The 17734-nt window shown below is 45.0% G+C and overlaps 1 protein-coding gene across 37 annotated transcripts in view; it reads left to right on the forward strand.

Annotated features, from left to right (window-relative positions):
- Nucleotides 1-17734, forward strand: part of CAMTA1 (calmodulin binding transcription activator 1) — an 814199-nt gene that overhangs the window by 765361 nt on the left and 31104 nt on the right. The window lies entirely within an intron of this gene.

Here is a 17734-nt window from a genome sequence, read left to right on the forward strand (position 1 = left end):
AGGTCTGAGAGCCAGCCAGGACTTTTCAGTGCCGATGGGAGAAGCCCAGATGAGATGCATTGAATGACATTGAAGGCTGCAGGTCACTATTAGTCACATGTAACATGTGGGAAGTGCTGAGGAGCCTGCTGGGTGTTGGGACATGATAGCGTGAGGGTAGGGCCCCTTGTGATCATGGAGACCATCACCTGTCCCCTTCCTGAGTGGATTGCCCTGAAATCAAATGACCATCTTTCTTTGCTTTTCTCTGACACGTCTAGACATGGGTTAACTCACACCAGGCAGGCTAGGGGATGCCTTTACTGTCAAGAAATAATTACGATCTGCCCCCTAAGCAGTGCAGCAGCACGGAGGCTTATTACAGTCTTGGCACCGTACTTTGTAAATAGCGTCTTTGCTTTCTGTACTGCCAGGGGTGGCTGCGTTGATAATGCCTGTACAACCTTGCTTGTTGCTTTATTTCAGTAAAGTTCTTTTTGTGTGGTAATAAATTTTAGTTTCAAAAATATCATGGTACCTATAATTTTTTTTAAAGATTTTATTTATTTGACACAGGGAGAGAAATCACAGAAATCTCCCAAGAGAGGCAAGCAGAGAGAGAGGGGGTAGGAAGCAGGCTCCCTGCCGAGCAGAGAGCCCGACACAGGGCTTGATCCCAGGGTCCTGGGATCATGACCTGAGCCGAAGGCAGAGGCTTTAACCCACTGAGCCACCCGGGCGCCCCCTTATAATTTTTAAATTTTTATCTTGTCTGTTTTTGAGCAAATTTTTAAAGGATGTCTTTATTTGAGACAGATACAGAGCATGAGCAGGCGGAGAGGCAGAGGGAGAGGGAGAAGCCAGCCGAGCCAGGAGATTGATGCGAGATGCGGGGCTTTATTCCAGGGCAATGGGATTGTGACCTGAGCCGAAGCATACGCTTAACCATCTGAGGCACCCAGGCACCCCAAATTTTGTGTTGTCTTGTAAGCACTGAACATAGAGCATAGCTTTAGACATATGACTTATAGAAAGATCAGTCAACACATTTTTTAAAGTACCTATTATAAATCAATTGTTAAGCAAATTATAACATTATGACAAATTTGAGAACGGTACAGTATAGAAGGAATTTAATCAGAGTGAATGTGCATAGGAGTTAAAGTAATAGTGATGCTTAACTTATCTTTGTAATATTGAAAGTAATGGCACATGGCATAAGTTCTCCCAAATACGTTAAATTAACATTCATCAACTACCAAGATTAATTAGTTTGCATTTTTTTTCACCTTTCAACTTTCACCACTCTCAAATCTGATCCCACTCTCTTAGCCAGCCTTCCCCCGTCTCCCAACAACTACTCAATATTCTAAATTCCCTGAAGCTAACTCAAGTCTTATTAATGAAGCCTTTACCCTCATCTGCCAGCGTAGATTAGCAGCTCTCTGCAGGGCATGTTGTCACCTAGGCTGTCCCCTCCCCTCCCCGGCTGGCGTAGTGCAGTCTGGGGGCTGGAGTTCCATGACTGCTTTTGACAAACAGATTACACGTATGGTGTTGTTTAGTGCACAGAACGAGAAGGATGTGTTTCTCCAGGCTGATTCTTCTTCGTGCACTCCGTTGAGTCTTGCCTGTTAGTCAGTTAGACACAAACACCGCAGGACCTCCCAGGCAGAGCAGTTCTGGGTCTCTAGGGGATTAGGGTTTTCATTCAAGCGGGCTTGAAGAGTCCTGGCCTGTACCAGCGCGAGGTCTCTAGGTCTGCCACCTGAATCATCGTTCTGGCTTTCTTGGGATTGCCCGGACGCTTGCCATCTAGGAACGTGTATGGGTAGGAGCCCTTCGCTGTGAAATAATGCAGGAGGGTGAGCAGCTGTGTTGTTTTTCTGCTCTGCCTCTGAGCAAAGGAGAAGTCTCAGGTAAATCCCCTTATGTCTCTGGATCAGTGCCTTACCTGTGCTCTAAACCTCTTAGGAGTGGTTCAGGAGATGAGCAGTCAGCAGCACTGGTTTCTAAAATCAGCGTGCCCTGCGCACGGTAACTGTGGATTTGGGATGTTTTTGTTTCAGGGTGTGTGTGTGTGTGTGTGTATGTGTGTATGTACAGGGATTAGTTCCTTCTGTGGGCCACAGTCAAACGCCGTTGAAAGCCCCTGGATCAGATAGTTCTCGAGCGCTCTTTAAATCTCAGCGTTCTGCACTGACTGTCTTCCATGGGATGTGTTTGTTGCAACAGCTGTTTTACCTAAAGTCGAAGAGCCGAGATACTTCTGCAGGTGTGGAGTTCGACAGCAGATAGGATTCCAGCTCAGCTGGAACTCAGTATACCTTATTCTGATTTCTTCAGGTAACCAAAATGTTTCAAATGAGTATGATGGCTTATTTCCACCACAGTTTAGCCCATGTTTTATAGGGAGAGTTCAATGATAATTTTGCACAACCGAGGTATATGTAATGAATATTTAATTGAATATTTTTTTTATTTGTAAGTGGGAGCAGACTTTCACTATTTCTTTAGAGAAAGGATCCACATTTCAGTTAATAGAGTCACCTTAGACTCCTCTCTTAGCTGCAAGTAACAGAACTCCAACTCAAACTGGCTTATATAAAAAAGGGAATTTATTGACTTCTATGAAGTCCGGTTTTGGAGTTCTCTTCAGGTACAGCTGATTCCAGATGCTCAAGTGATAGTGTTAGGAACTTGTCTTTCCCTCTTGACTCTGCTCTTGTCTACGTTGATTTGATTCTGATTTCCACGGTGCTAGCAAGATGGCTCCCTCAAGGCTCCAGGCTTGTATTTTGCCAATTTAGCAAATATCTCCGGGAAGACGGCACATCTTTGCCAGTTGTTCCAGGAAATGTTCTGTTCTTCTTGGCTCAGCTTGACTCATGTGAAGAGGAGGCAGTACCCGCATTATTAGCAAGGCCTTCCTCTCTCTCCCTGGAAACAAGAATGGGGTCAGCACCACCTGAACTACACACAGGGCAGGAGCAGCTCCCAAGGAGCAGCAAGGTGCCGAAGCCCGGGAAGGGGGGAGGGAGGCTAGGCAGGCATACTGGGAGGGACTGGTACTTTTTGATGGTCAGCTTGATAGTCCTATTCCCAAAGAAAGCACCATTCATTCTGAAACCACAGAAGCTCGTAATAAAGCCAAGTCCTTGATTTTATTCTCATGGTCTCATTTTAAATGAGAAGACAACAGAACTGTCACCTTTTAATAGGTGCTGACTAACAGTTCCTAGGACCATTTTCAGAAAATATGATTCAAGTCCTTAATATATTATACAGTGTGGTTTGAATAAATCAACAAAGAATTCATTTAAATATCCTTTTGTCTTTTCTAGTGAAAGAAACCATTCATTCTGCTCTAGCCAGATCCATGCCTCTGGCATTTGTGTGCGTGTGTGAAAGATGTTTCATCTAACAGTGTAAAAAATAGGAAGGGCCCAGCCTAAAACTGATGTTGTTCTAAAAATGTACAAGTCAACTGAATGATATTTCTCAGATAAACAGTGCAACAAATGATAGTATGTTCCCAGGCCAGCCTGAGAAGAAAAACCTTTGAACCCATAATAGATACTCAGCTTTTGCAGGAGAAAAATATTAAAGTAATATATATACTTATGTATATCACATTATAGGCTGTACAACATTGAACTATATAATCTACATAATATATACTTACATGTTCCCTTGTTTTCCTTACTTACGCCTTACTTACATGTACTTACGTGTTCCCAAACCCATGAAATAATGCACTTTCTGTTTTCATATTTAAGTCGTTGCTCAAATAAAAATAAAGGTACATATAAAATAACTTCAGTAAATGGAAACTTTCTGGCAAAGATTCTTAATGCATAGGGTAGAAGCCAAAATAGTTCTCTGAAATGACAAAGTCTAGCTCCCTAACTTTTTAGAGGAATAAAATTTAAGTTTCTTGATAACAGAACCCTAACTTTATTTTTATACATATTCAATTGTAATTACAATCTTATTTTTATTCTCAAGTGGCACAAAGGAAAGAGAAAGAAAACCTTCTGAGGCATCTTGAAGGTTGGAACAGTGGAAGGGACAGAGAGTGGGTTCAAAGGTGGTTATGTGTGTCAGAAGTTGTCTGAAGTGGGACCGACTAGACCATCAGAGGAAGAGGAGTCTTCTAGGAAGGAAAAAGGAGATGGGGAGGAAGGGACCTCGGGTCAAACAGCTTCCTAGCCTAGTCCCTGGGGATGTTCCCCCTTAACCCACATCGCTGTATCAGGGTCTGTGGCCTGCTGGCGGGGCACGTGAGCCTTGCCTGGGGAGTGAAGAAGGAAAACAGGGAGCGTGGGCCAGGAGTTTCCTCACCAGACATGGTCTGTATCAAGATATTCTTTCGGACTAGTTTTAGTTCCTAAACTCTACTGTGGGAACATTAGTTACAGGATATGCTTATAAGAAGCTCCCCCAGCCTCATACAGAAAGGTTCAGATAAGTTTAGGAAACATGCCTACCAGCCCCTCTACCAGCGATTCACAGTGCGTGTGTGCATGTTAAAGTTCAGAGAAGTCCTCTGTCAAAGAAAGGCACATGTATTTCGTTGTGTTAAACCTAGTTTAACCAGTAATTCAAACACATCTTGACACATTTCGTTTGTACGGTCTGCTACTGTGGCGTGGGAAGTCTGCGGCGTGCAGTTTGGGAAATGTTTCAGTTGACCATCCCTGCAACATCATCCGGAGCCTGGAACTCACGGCCAGCCCCTCCCATGCGTCTGTGAGTCCTGTGATATGGAAGGTACGAGTTTGTACATACGTACTTTTCTAGGAAAGGGCATGTAGTTTCATCACTAAGAGCCAATACGTGATGAAGGGCAGAAATCACTCGTGATGGGTAACTCTCCTGACAAGGCAAGTCCAGCCTCTCCTGCACATTTTCGGTCTGTGCAGGGACATTACTCAGCAGACGTGGCGTCAGGCAGGGGCGTCGAGCGGTAAACAGGCAGCTGACTAGCCAGTTACTAGGCTTATTGTCTCATAGAGGTAAACACTGGCAGTTACTCTCTTCCCACCAAGAATTGTGGAAAGAAATTACCTGTGCAGGACACCACCTTATCATTAAACTCCAGATATATTTATTCCCAAAGAAGAAGACATGTTATTTCGTCACAGTAAAGAGGTCTGTTTTCAAAGTCGAGAGCCCCTGCCCCACAGAAAAGAAATCCATTGAGAGCTCCTTGATGACAAACTACAAAAAACCAATAAAGTTCGGAAAGCTTTTCCTTCAGGAAACTGAAAACCATCAACTCGCCTACTTTTAAATTTAAAAATCAGGATCATAAAATACTGTTCAGGAGAGAGTGCGCAATAGATGATAGACACGCAAGCAATAGTCAGTCTCCCCTCGACTTACACCAGATCCTCCGAGAGTGCTCAAGTCAGACCACACCCGAGCTTTGTCCACCTGCTTCTGTGGCCGTGTGTGGTGTCTGTTGACCCTAAATGGTGATAAACAGTCTCCGAAGCCCAGTACTGCCTTTGTTGCAAGGACGTCAAAGCCTGTGACATCACATGCTATCGAAAACAACTGACTGTGAACTTGAAACTGCTTTCCATTTTGCTTCCTTTGCCAAGTTCAGCCAAATTTGGGACTCACATCAACCATGTTGGAGGATCTCATGGGTGTCTTCTGTGCAGTAGCTTTACATGAGCTTTATTCTACTTTCCAGGAATCTTGATCTTACCCGGTTATTAATTGTGAGCATTTTTGTTAGCCAACCTCAGATAGACGTACCTGGATCTGGGGTTGGTGCCAGTTGGGTGAGAGCAGGGAGGGAAATAAACAGGTTGAGGAAGGATGGGACTGGGGCAGGGAAGAGAAATCAGGAAAAGGAGGAAGAGAGGAGAAAAAGAGATGCTAGGGATGTTTGGGGGTTTTGAGGGATGTTCCCCAAGGTTAGCACCTGCTGCCCTTGGAACTGGTTATTAACCTTTTGTTCCATTATTTAAATACTCCGTGAACCGTTAGACCCACTCTGCTCAGAGTAGAAGGATTAAAGAAGTCTGCTTTGGGGCTTCCTTGAGGATAGCCAGACAAGGCAGCCCCTCAACTCCATGAAATCAAGTTTCATCCCCATGTAGTGGAAAGCATGATATGTTGTTAGCCTTTCCACCTAATCCAAGGGATATTTGAATATAGGCCTCAATAATACATTCATTCAGGCCTCACTGATTTGAAATTTGCAGAAATTTGAAGATTACTCTGGTCCAGGGGTAGAGTACTTATGGGAGATATAGATCACAAGTGTGGGGGCGAGTGGCACGCAGACCCAGAGGGTAGACGTTGTACGTTACCATGTGGCAGGCAGGGCTGGGAACCACACCGCCTTCCCAGGGATTGTGACAACTCTGGAAAAGAGCTTAATGGTTAAAATTGTTCCAAAACTCTCGTTTTCTCCCTCAGAGAAATATTTTTATTTCTGAAAAAAAGTTTAAGATGGCATAACTTGGATTTTTTTTAATGTTTATTTTTCTATTGTCAGGCCCATGATAAACTGTGAAGTAGTAGTCTTTTTTTAATTTATTTTTTATTTATTTTCAGCATAACAGTATTCATTATTTTTTCACCACACCCAGTGCTCCATGCAATCCATGCCCTCTATAATACCCACCCCCTGGTACCCCAACCTCCCACTGTCCCCCCGCCACTTCAGACCCCTCAGATTGTTTTTCAGAGTCCATAGTCTCTCATGGTTCACCTCCCCTTCCAATTTCCCCCAACTCCCTTCTCCTCTCTAACTCCCCATGTCCTCCATGCTATTTGTTATGCTTCACAAATAAGTGAAACCATATGATGAAGTAGTATTCTTAAATCATTTTATCCCTCAAGACCTATTTTTTAATACATCCATTATTTTGAAGTAGTAGAGTTGTTTTCTTTAACATGTATGCCTTCCAGTCTCTACATTTGGAAATCACATCCTCATCTGTATTTATTCCAGAGTTTTAAAACAATTTAACAGCATTATGAAAAAGTATCATTGTAGTTAACAAAATTTCAAGTTCTAGAACTGAAACCTTTCTATGGAGAATCCAGTTTTACCAAAAAATACATATTTTTGGAACACCTTGGACTTTAACTCTCACAAGTAGGCAAGACAGTTGGGAATGTCTATGCAGATGGCATTCCTGCAATTAGTTCTGAGAGCGAAACATTGCCAACAGCAGTCCTCTAAATAATGGAGAATAAGCTGGACACAGAGAAGGACTCTTCCGGCTAGAATCCCGAACGCATGATTTTTCAGATGTTGAAACTCACCAGGAGCTCGGGGCCAATTAACATTTATTATGATTAGTAAAATTAGTTGAAAGCAGCCATTTTTTTCCCTCCGGGTACCAGGTAGCACATGTGATTAGCAAAGATTTTTTTTTTTTTAAGATTTTTACTTTTTTAAAAGTAATCCCTACAGCCAGGGAAACCTGGAGATCAAGAGTCATGGGCTCTACTGACTGAACCCGCCAGGAGTCCCAGAGTTTTGGTTTTGTTTTGGTTTTCTTATAGAGTTTTCAACTCCCTCACTGCCACAATGTCTCCACCCTGCCCTTGTTTTGGAGCACTACCTCTGAGTGGAAACTACCAGATATAAGAGTTCTTGGGTACCAGTCTAATTAGATGTTTTGTTTGTTTGAATTAGATGTTTTGTTTGTTTGTTTCCAAACGTCTGCTCCCTCATACATGCGATGGGATCAGGTAGAAGGCGGCCCCATGAGAAGGGAAGGGACTATGTTTAGTCACCCGGCTAGAGAAAAGTATACCACAGAAATGACTAATAAAAACATATTTTGTTCTACATAATATCCTTTGCCTCGTTCTCCTACAAACTCACATTTTATAGTTTTAAAAGATTAAATTAAATCACTTATTCAGTAAATCCGTATTGAGGGCCAACTATGTGCCAGGCATTCCACAAGACCTTGGAACTATCACATGGACAGAGTGATCGTATCTTCACAGAGCTCACAGGACTTCTCTTTACTTTTACAGCAGACTGAGGTTCTTGAAATAAAGGCTCCTGTCGTACTGGGTTTTGTATCCCTGGTGGTGACCACAACATCGTGAGCTTTCTTGTTCCCTGTTACATCCCCAGAACCAGTGCTGAGTAGTTGTGCCTTGGGAGTGAGGGTTGGCTAGGCATTTGCAGTATGAACTGTTCTAGCCCTAATTCTCCATAGTTCTTCCCCAGGAATTTCAAGTGTTCGAGCATTTTTGTTGTTAAAGCTGAGCACCGCAGATCAACCTCCTGGTGGCTCATTGAAGTCGTCTTGCTTCCTGACACTTCCTGTGCATTTTGTAGCTTTTCTCCACCCTGTCGGGTCTTGGGTGTTAGGATTTTCATCTCCCATTTTCCCACGTGCACTTAAATTTCATCCCCCCCGTCACACCTTTGTGTCCAGGGGAGGGAGACGATTGCTCACTTCTGAGTCTCCTCACAGGGCTTTTTCTTTAAAGACCTCATTAGTCTTAGTGGTGACATGTTCCCCTGGCCTTCACTCACTTTGCTGTTACTACTTTACAATGTCTCCTGTGCTCGTAGTATACCTGATCGTCCCTGGGTACTGAAACTGTTGTGTCAATGTCCTCCAGCTTTGTTTACTTTTGGAAGCTAGCAGACTTAAAATATTCCACTCTTCTGTGGACAATGAAGGTAGGTAGAAAACCAGCGTCAGAGTTCCTGAGTTCCATTGTTCTCACACCAGTTAGCTCTGGTTTCACTGCACTGAACTCCAGTCGGGTCTGCTACAGTATTGCTCGCGCTGTCAGCTCCTGCATAATTCGGGGTGCTCTCCTATGCCGCATGCCACGGCAGCACAGCTGAGCTCCTGGGGTGTACCACTGAGCCTTCGTGTCCTTGGAGAAGAGGTTTGAAATTCTTGCCCTCGTGCACCTCAAGCTCTGGCATGGAAAGAGTTCAAGGGAGAAAGAACTGTACGTTTGATTGGCTCCTCTTGTCACATTTGTTTCCTCCTTGCTGTGAGCTGTTGAGCAAGTCTCCTTGACACGTCCAAGATGCTGCATTCGCGAAGTGTGTGAAACACAGACCAAGGAGAAGAAATATGGATGAAGTGAAGGAAGTCTAAGAAGAATTGCTAATTTCCTTTTGTCTTGGTATATAGAGTTGGAGAGTTTTTAAAAAGTGGAGTATGGCAGTTTTTTTCTGAAGCTAAATTTAGCCATTGCTTTGGAAAATCAGAGTGGTACAGCTTGTGCCTTATCTCTATCCGGCCCTTACCCTTCCCTCCACACTTGGACATCTTAAATGGCCTGCCGGAGAGGGCGGGTTCGTGTGCTCCAGGGGCCCCATTTATTCTGGGCAGGAATTAAGTGACTTCATTTTCCCTGTCTTTCTGAGCTTCCTAAAAAATTTAGGAGGCTTCCTAAGCAGCAATTGCAGTCCCTACAGAAATAGTTCAAGTCATGCCTCCTTTTGCTTCATCAGCTCTTCCTGTCAGTGCGGCCAAGGGCTGCAAATGGAATGAGAGATGGCCTCTCATTCCCAGTCCAAATAGCAACAGGAGGGCACATGTGCACTTGAGCTACAAATAACGCGTTTTAAAATAGCAGGTGGTATTTGATGATTGCTCCTTCATTCATTTACCTGCCAAGGCAAAACTTTTTCTCCTCCTCTGGCAACCGGACTGGAGGTGGCTCCAATCAAGCAATTGTAGCAACAAGTTCTTGTGCTTGCAGATACTCGTTAGCCGGTCTCCAAGCATTCAGATCCATGCATACTTCGTGAGGCTGTTCTAAAAAATCTTTAAGACAATGAAAATTTCATGTTTCTGCAACAACCTACCCCCGACGGACCCCTGATGGACTTGGGAAGCACTTGTGTGACTCATCATAGACATTCCTTCCATGAAGGTATGTATGCTGCCAGCCATGTGTGTTCCACAGACTCCATTTTGCCAGGGAAAAGTGGAAATACATAAAATATATCATGCGAAGCTCAGGACTGCTGCAAAATCCCAGTTTGTGTCCCTAAGGAAGTCAGATATTTCTCAGCTCTCTTGCTAGAGTCTCGCACCAACATGCTGCAGGTACATAATTTCCTTCCCTGAGCCGAAAGGAAGTGGCAGCCGGCCAATTAAACTCGTAGAGCTTTCTCACGTGCTTTCAAGTCAGTTCCATTATGTTTGGATCATCCCGACCACTCTTGCCACGGGAACAAGTGGTATGCTGCTGCACACTGGTATACAGCCACCTGGAGTCCCCTGTGGCTAATGGAGGTCACTCAGAGCCCTTGCCCCAGAGTTTGATAACCTCGGCAATAAACTGACCTCCAGAAGAGGTTTAAATTAGAAAATGATGTTCTTTAACATTGACTGAGCACCCACACTATATCTGGTCCCGAGTGCAGACAAGCTCCCTGCTTTCAGAAAGCTCCCTCTAGTAGAAAGGACACATGTAGGAGAACAACTCTACATTTCATTGGCTAAGTACTATTAGGACACAGGGCAAGACATGAAGGCTCACTGGTCATAGTGGAAAGAACGTGGATCTGGAGTCTAGCCTGTGTTCAAATCCCTGCCCTGATACTTATAAGCAGTATGACCTTGGGCAAGCAACACATTTCTGAGCTTCAACTTCTTCATCTGTCAAAGGAAAAGGAAAAGCTTTCTTTTGATTACTTTGAGGACTAGAAATAATACATGTGGATTAATAATAATAAGTATTAATAATTAATATTAATAATAATTAATAATTAGTATTCAGTAATAATACTGAAGTGATGCATGAGCCATGCTCTGAAGAACAGCAGACTCACCAGATGGACTCAGGAAGAAGTTAGCATGACCAAAGGGCTAAGGGCATTTGGACCCCCAATAGATTGAAGAACAGTGAGTGATAAGAGAGTCCCTAAAGAGTAGCCTGAGACAGCAGGTCATGAGTGTTCTATGCTATGCCAGACAGCTTCAGTTTTATTTTGTAGGTCAAAGTTGGGGCGGGGAGTGGGTGAACTTAAGTTTTTTAAACTAGATTATCTGATACAGTGTCTGAAACTTCCTCATGTACTGCTCAATACAGCCCTGAAAATTAATAAGTTTCCACAGAGAGGTCATCTAGAGGCAACAGTAGGCAGAGCTAAGTGCTGAGAGCCTAGGAAGTCTCGCTAGTAGTTGGTTTCCTGATGGAGACACTTTCTTACATCATCAGATCCTTAAATACTTGGAATTCTCCACTTTTACAGAAGTAAGCACCAACCTTTCTAAACTTAGAACATGCTGTGGGAAGTCTGACTTCATGAAATTTTCTGCCTCTAAAACTTTGGTATTGCTTAGGAATTTTAAGTTTTTAGGTAAATATTAACTTGGGACATCGTAAAATGAGTCCCTTTGAAGGTTGGGAATCCCTATCAGAGACGAAGAGATGGCCCATGGCTGCTGCTGAGCCATGTGACACTTGCATAGCAGCCCTTAAGGGGAGACTGGGACATAGTGAATCCAGCAAAAGAAAAGGGGATATGAACCCCCAATGAATCATTCATGATCCTCAGGCCAGTGATTGGCTGGAAATGTTTCTTTGACTTCTTCTTGACCTTTGTAATACTCAAAGCTGTTCTGGGATTATGAGTATTTTTTCTGTATGTTTTCTAATATTGTTGTGGGAAACTCTAAGAACTGGATTATATATAGCAAGGTAGTTGGGTAAACTATGATGCTATGTTCTATACCTATATTTTTGAGTGACAGAAATTAGACTTACATATTTCTTTATTGTAGTTCAGTACATCAGTGGGATTTCTTTTCAGCATTTAATATATTGGCTTAGTATAGCCAGGTAGCTCATAGTTACTCCCACCATCATCTTATTGACATCTGAAGTACCCACCAGAAGGCTAGGATGGACACTGCAGTGCTGCATTAGAGGTGTGGAGCTCAGTGTGGACTCAGTTTATTTCCGTGTATTACAGTGAGATACAGAACAAGTACAGATGTGTCTGCATATATGGGTGACACTTCACATGTGTTTCCTCACTCTGTCCCCTGAGAGGGCCAGGAAGCAGTGACGCCCCAGCAGCAACGAGCACACCCACACCTAGATCTTGGCTTCTAAATGCCATTTGCCAATAAAAGGAACCAGAACTCCTTAGAGATACTGCAGACTCTAGGACTGGGGCAGGTCAAATACAAGTTGAATCGGAGCATTTTCTAATGCCAGAAAGTAAGGAAGTGCCTGAAAAAGAAGGGAAGAGGCTGGGGGTATGTCAAACAGACACAGGAGCCAGCATGAAAGAGCTCCCAGGGGCCAAAGCTGGGACAGTTTGAACAATAAATGAACATAGTATTGGATTATGGCCAAAGTGTAAAGTAAATATACATGAGTTCATATGGATATAAACAAATGGTTGATAAATAAATTCAGAAGGACAAATCTCCCTTTTAGGAGAACTACAAATAACATATGTGGCTACTCCCCCACCCATGAAGTAAAACTTTATTCCCTTTTCCTTGAGTGTGGGCTGGACTTACTGACTTACTTGCAAAGAATAGAGTATGGAAAAAGGAAGATGATATCTTTATCATAGAGCAATCTCACAGACAACACCCTACCCAGATATCAAGGTCCACATCAGCAGGACATCATATACTACCAGTGTTGTGGGATAAGCACAGCCTCCTGCCTCTGTCGTGTTCTTCCTGAAAACTCATGACTCCAGTCCAGTCATTAGAAAACATGAAGCAACTTGAACAGAGGGACATCTACAGAGCATATGACCAGTGCTCCTCCAAATCGTGACTGTTGTGGAACTAAGAGCTAGAGAGAAGATCATCTCATCCAAGGAGAGAGAGGGTATGCTGTCTGCAGCTGGATCCCCGCCCCGAGAAAGTACCTTACTTCCATCGGCGAGTCTATTTCAAGTCTATGGTTGAATTAGTAGTGATGCTACTGAGTGTCTGTGTTTTGAAAGACAAAGGTACCGTGGATGTAAGATGTCACTGTTAGGGCAAAGTAGGCAAAGGTTTCTGGGAGTGCCACGATCTTTGCAAGTCATCTGTAAATCTAACATTATTAAAAAAAAAATTTTAATGCATTTTTTTAAAGATTTGAGTTATTTGAGAGAGCAAGCAAGCACATGAGTGGGGGTGGGGAGGCGCAGAGGAAGAGAAGCAGACTCCCCATTGAGCATGGAGCCCAACTCGGGGCTCTATGCCAGGCCTCTGAGATCATGACCTGAGCCAAAGTCAGACACTCCACTGACTGAGCCACCCAGGTGCCCCTAAAATGTATTTTTTTTTCCATAGAGTCCCATCATTTCGAAGAGTCCCATCAATATAACTGGGTCCCAGTCCAAGAATTGCTCAGAATGAAGAAAGCCTCAATGCTTTAAAAAATTTCGCATGAGTTTATCTCATCCCCACAAAAACAATAGGATAGTGATATCCCCTCTTTACACATGAGAAAATTGAGGTGCAAAATGGTCATTTTTTTTTAAATCATGCAGCAACAGGATTAAATTGAGAGCTGTCTCTACTCCCTTGCTCCTTCCACTCCATCACAGCTGCCCAGTCTAAAAATGCCACTTCTGCTCAAAAGGGGATAGAGAAGAGGCTCAGGAAGAGGCCGACTGTATTTCTAGCCAGACTGCTGCTGCAGAGCGATCAGGATTACTTACTTTCCATCTGGGGCACAGGCACGTGTGTGTGTGGGTCTTGAATGTCATGGGAAGGAATTGCTGTGCAGTGGTCCAATGCCCTTGTTCCTGAAACCACGCAGGTGACTAGATCACTGCAGAGACAAGCAAGACACAAAGACAAGACACAAAGCCCCAGCTGGTCAGCTGAGAGAAGTGAGCACTGAGGAGGTAAGATTTGATGGGAGTGATCAAGTAGCGTCTGATTCGTTATAGACAGCGGTGCAGGGGGCGGATTTTAAATAGTTTTCAAGTTTTGTCCCATCTTAATTGGCTGTGTACATGAGAAGAAAGTATGCAACCTGGTGTTGTTGACAGAGCCAGTGTGGACGGAGTTGGCATGGTTTCCTTGAGGTCGCCTCTCGTGCGTCCATGCTGGGCAGCAGCCCGCGCATCTGCTCGAGCGGGGAGTTCTTGGACCATTCCTTCACGAGCACTCTGGTGGAGAGAGGATTCATTCCGGTGCAGGGAGGTGGGGTCTCACAGCTGTGGCTCCTGAATGTGGCCGCAGACCAGAAGCATCAGCATCATCTGAGACCTTACTAGAAGTGCAAACCTCTGGGCCTCACCGACACCTCCTAGGGAAAACCAACTAACCCTAGGACTAGGGCCCACCCCATCGGTCTGGTGATTCAGATGCCACCTAGCATGTGAGCCGCCGAAGAGGGGAAGCCTCCTGTGAGGGCGGCCTCCGTCGGCAGTGAGGAACGAGCACCGTGGCTAGAGCCTGCGGACACTCAGCCACAGGAGAGATGCCCACACACACGCTTCTGCTCCAGGAGAAGTGGACCAGTGCTTGGCCCTCACCTGGGCCCGGTCCTCAGAGCCAGGAGGGGAAGGGGAAGAGTGGGAGAACGCTTCTGTGGAAGCAGCGTCTTGTTTGGTGAGACGGAGCCCTAATCCTTCTCGACAGGAATGGAAAGCTGGGGACGGCTAGGTGGGAGCTCAGGCTGGAACAGCTGCCTTCCCTTGCTTGGGCATCAGGAGTGTAAGGTGCTCATGGAAGCAGGGCCTCCTGGCACAGTTTTGTGCGGTCCAGTGCCCACGGGGGAGTAGTTGGGTTGCTCACTCACACTGTTTTAAGGACACGGGGCTTGGAATCCCTCAAAGCTGAGTCATTGTTGGCTTTGTTTGAAATGTCACAGGTGAGCGCTGAGGCCAAGTTTATCAGCCCCCTAGGTCTACAGATTATTTGTTTTCTCTCTTCTCCCTCCTCCCTCCTACATATTAATTCAAAAATCCAGTTTATTGAGACTGCAGAAATTATTTTTTGGCCAGCTAATGGGGGCAAGGACATCTTCACTAGTGTCCAAGTCATCCCCAGTGCTTGGTACATAGTAGGTGCTTGATAAACATTTGTGCATGATTAAATGAATCTGAAATCAGATTTTTTACTCTGTCATCAGAATTTTTTTTTTTTTTTTTTTTTTTTTTTTTTTGCTTCTCAGTAATTATATTCCCTTTATCCCATGGCCATACATAATATACAATGGAGGCTCTGCCTTTGCCAAGTATTTTAAAACATTTTACAACAGTTTCCGCACCATCGTCAGACTGTAAAACCAAAACAAGCCTATGGTTGTTGCTTTTGACTGGCTAGGAACAGAGACGTGAAGACCCTCCCTTCATCGCTCTGAGTCAGCTCTGTGGACAGAGCAGGGGCTGGCCGCGCTCAGAGGAGAGGAAGTGGGATCAGAAGGCTCTGGTGATTCTCAGTCAACACGGTACAGCAGGCCTGTATGCTACCGGATGCCCGCTCGGTCGTTCCCATTTGAGGTTGTTTCTTATTTTAATTATCACTACCTTCCCCCTTTGGAGTTGAGAGGCTCAGAGATCCCATTATGCGTGATATAATGTTGTTAAGAGGCAAATAATTGCTTCTGAGTGTCTTCATGAAGTGCTTCTCAGAGCAGCTTAATCACGTGAGAGAGCCAAGTGCATGGTTTGCCGTGGGGACGGTGCTGAACAGCCCAGAACAGAAGCCGGGACCTTGGTGGCCGTCACGGGGCTGGAACTCTTCATGTCTTGATCTGGAGACACCATGGGGCGGGGCCCTCCCATGTCAGGGAGGGTCTGTCCCTGCAGCGTCTACGGGCAGGCAGGAGAGGCCGTCCTCACTGCGACAGGGCACCTGCCGGGACAGAGCCATCTCCCCGGGCCAGGTGGCGGGCCAGGCGCCCCACAGCACCCCACTGAGGCAGAGCACAGCTGGATACTGCTCTCTCTGCCCTTCCGCCCCTGTGCATGACACGGAAGGTTAATACCTGCGCCAAACAAGTGCTCGAAACCAGTGAAATGGGTTGTGAACCCTCGTCTGGTGGGTGCCAGATGCGGGGGCTGCAGGAGAACTCCTCAGCAGGCGGCTAGAGCGCTTCCCCCGCCCCCGTGGGCTGCGCGTCCGGGAGTAGATGCATGGCACCGTGGGGAAGAGGCAGGGACAAGGGCCACGAGGCAACCCTGCCATTCAACTGGGGGTCACACTAATTGAAAGGGAGGATTCTTCAGTTTATATTTGGCTCCACATAAAGGAGTCCTGCATTCTGCAAAGTGTCCCTTTTCTGAGGGAGAGGGCATGGAATAAGGATTCTGGTACCACGCCCTGAAGGCGGGAGGGTCGCGTGACGGCGAGGACCATGCATGGTACATCACACGCAGACTCGGTACTTCCTGTAGGTGACGGGCCACGGAGATGCTCAGCACAGGGGCCTCGGTGTTTGTCGTTTCTGTGTGTATGTGTGCAGTGGGCACGGAGACGTTCTCTTTCACTTTTAAAGGGGGAGGATGTTTCTTTCAGTGTTGTTCCTGGAAATAGCTTTATTAGAAGATAATATCATGATCTTTAAAAAGCAGTCTTCCTCCTCTGGCTTTGTGGTTTAGTAAAGTGGAATCCATTGGACAGCAGTCTCAAAAATTTTCCTGTGAAACAGGTATTTACTGTCGTGTTATTGTAAGAAAAAGTTCTCTTTCCTAGGGTAACACTAATTCTGCGCATCTTTTCCCACAACCTCTCCCTCCTATTGGTGTCATGTAGGAGTTAAGCTCCCTGCTTCAGCCCCAGAGAGATTAGTTGTCTTGTGCCTCAGTTTCCTCCTCTGTGAAAAGAGGGTGACAACAGTACCTACCTCACGATTCTTAGGGAGAGTAAGTACATGGGTTAATATTTGTAAAATGATCAAAACGGTGACTGGCACACGGGAAACTTTCCGTAAGTGTTGGCCCTGCCCATTGGTTTATTTCTTATAGAATTACTCACCGGTGTTGGGATTTACAGTCAGGCTAGCCAGGTGTGCTGATAAAATACTCCTGTCCTGAATCCTTCCTTTCCGTGATTCGGGTGGTTGTATTTGAAAACAGTTCTGCCATGAACCATTTGGGGCCAAATAGGTTTGTCCCCACTGCTTAGTCAATTCCTCAAGACAGTTAACTCCCTTGTCAGAAGATGATGATGACATGGAACTGATGTGTTCTGCGCATTTGCACATACTCAGTCCTCACAACAGCCCTGATATAAGTATAGTTACTATCCCCAATGAAGAGTTGAGGAAACTGAGGCAGTAAAGGTTTTGTTCAAAGCTATGCGACTCTTCTGTGGCACAGCCAGGGTTCTTAACTGTGTACTGTCTGGTCAGAGCCCCCTCTCCAGGTCTACACCCTGTTCTTTGCTGTGGTCTGACCCCCTGCCTTCTGCTTCTTGAATACTCTGCCTCAGGGCCTTTGTATCTGCTAGTAACTCACACAGTTCTTGCAGACCTGGCTCCTTTTGGTTCTGGTCAAACTCAAGTGTCACCTCTCCTGACTTATCTGAGTTCTAGCCCCACTCTGTCGTTTCTTGTCATATTATCCTGGTTGAGGCCCCTACTTGAGCAGGAAGAGGCCTTTTCTGATGGGTTTACTACTAAATACCTGACGCAGCATTATTTAGAATTTGTTGAATAAATGTAGGTGCTAACGACTTTAATAATGGTCTTAGCTCCTTTTCTTACGTATGCATGCAGCCCAAATTGTGATATGCATGTGTGTGCACATGCATGTGGGTATAAATGTATGAATGTGGAGAGGGAGAGAGTCTAATCTTAGCAGTGTGGT

The sequence above is a fragment of the Mustela nivalis genome (assembly GCF_964662115.1).
Source record: "Mustela nivalis genome assembly, chromosome: 10".
Taxonomy (NCBI): Eukaryota; Metazoa; Chordata; class Mammalia; order Carnivora; family Mustelidae; genus Mustela; species Mustela nivalis.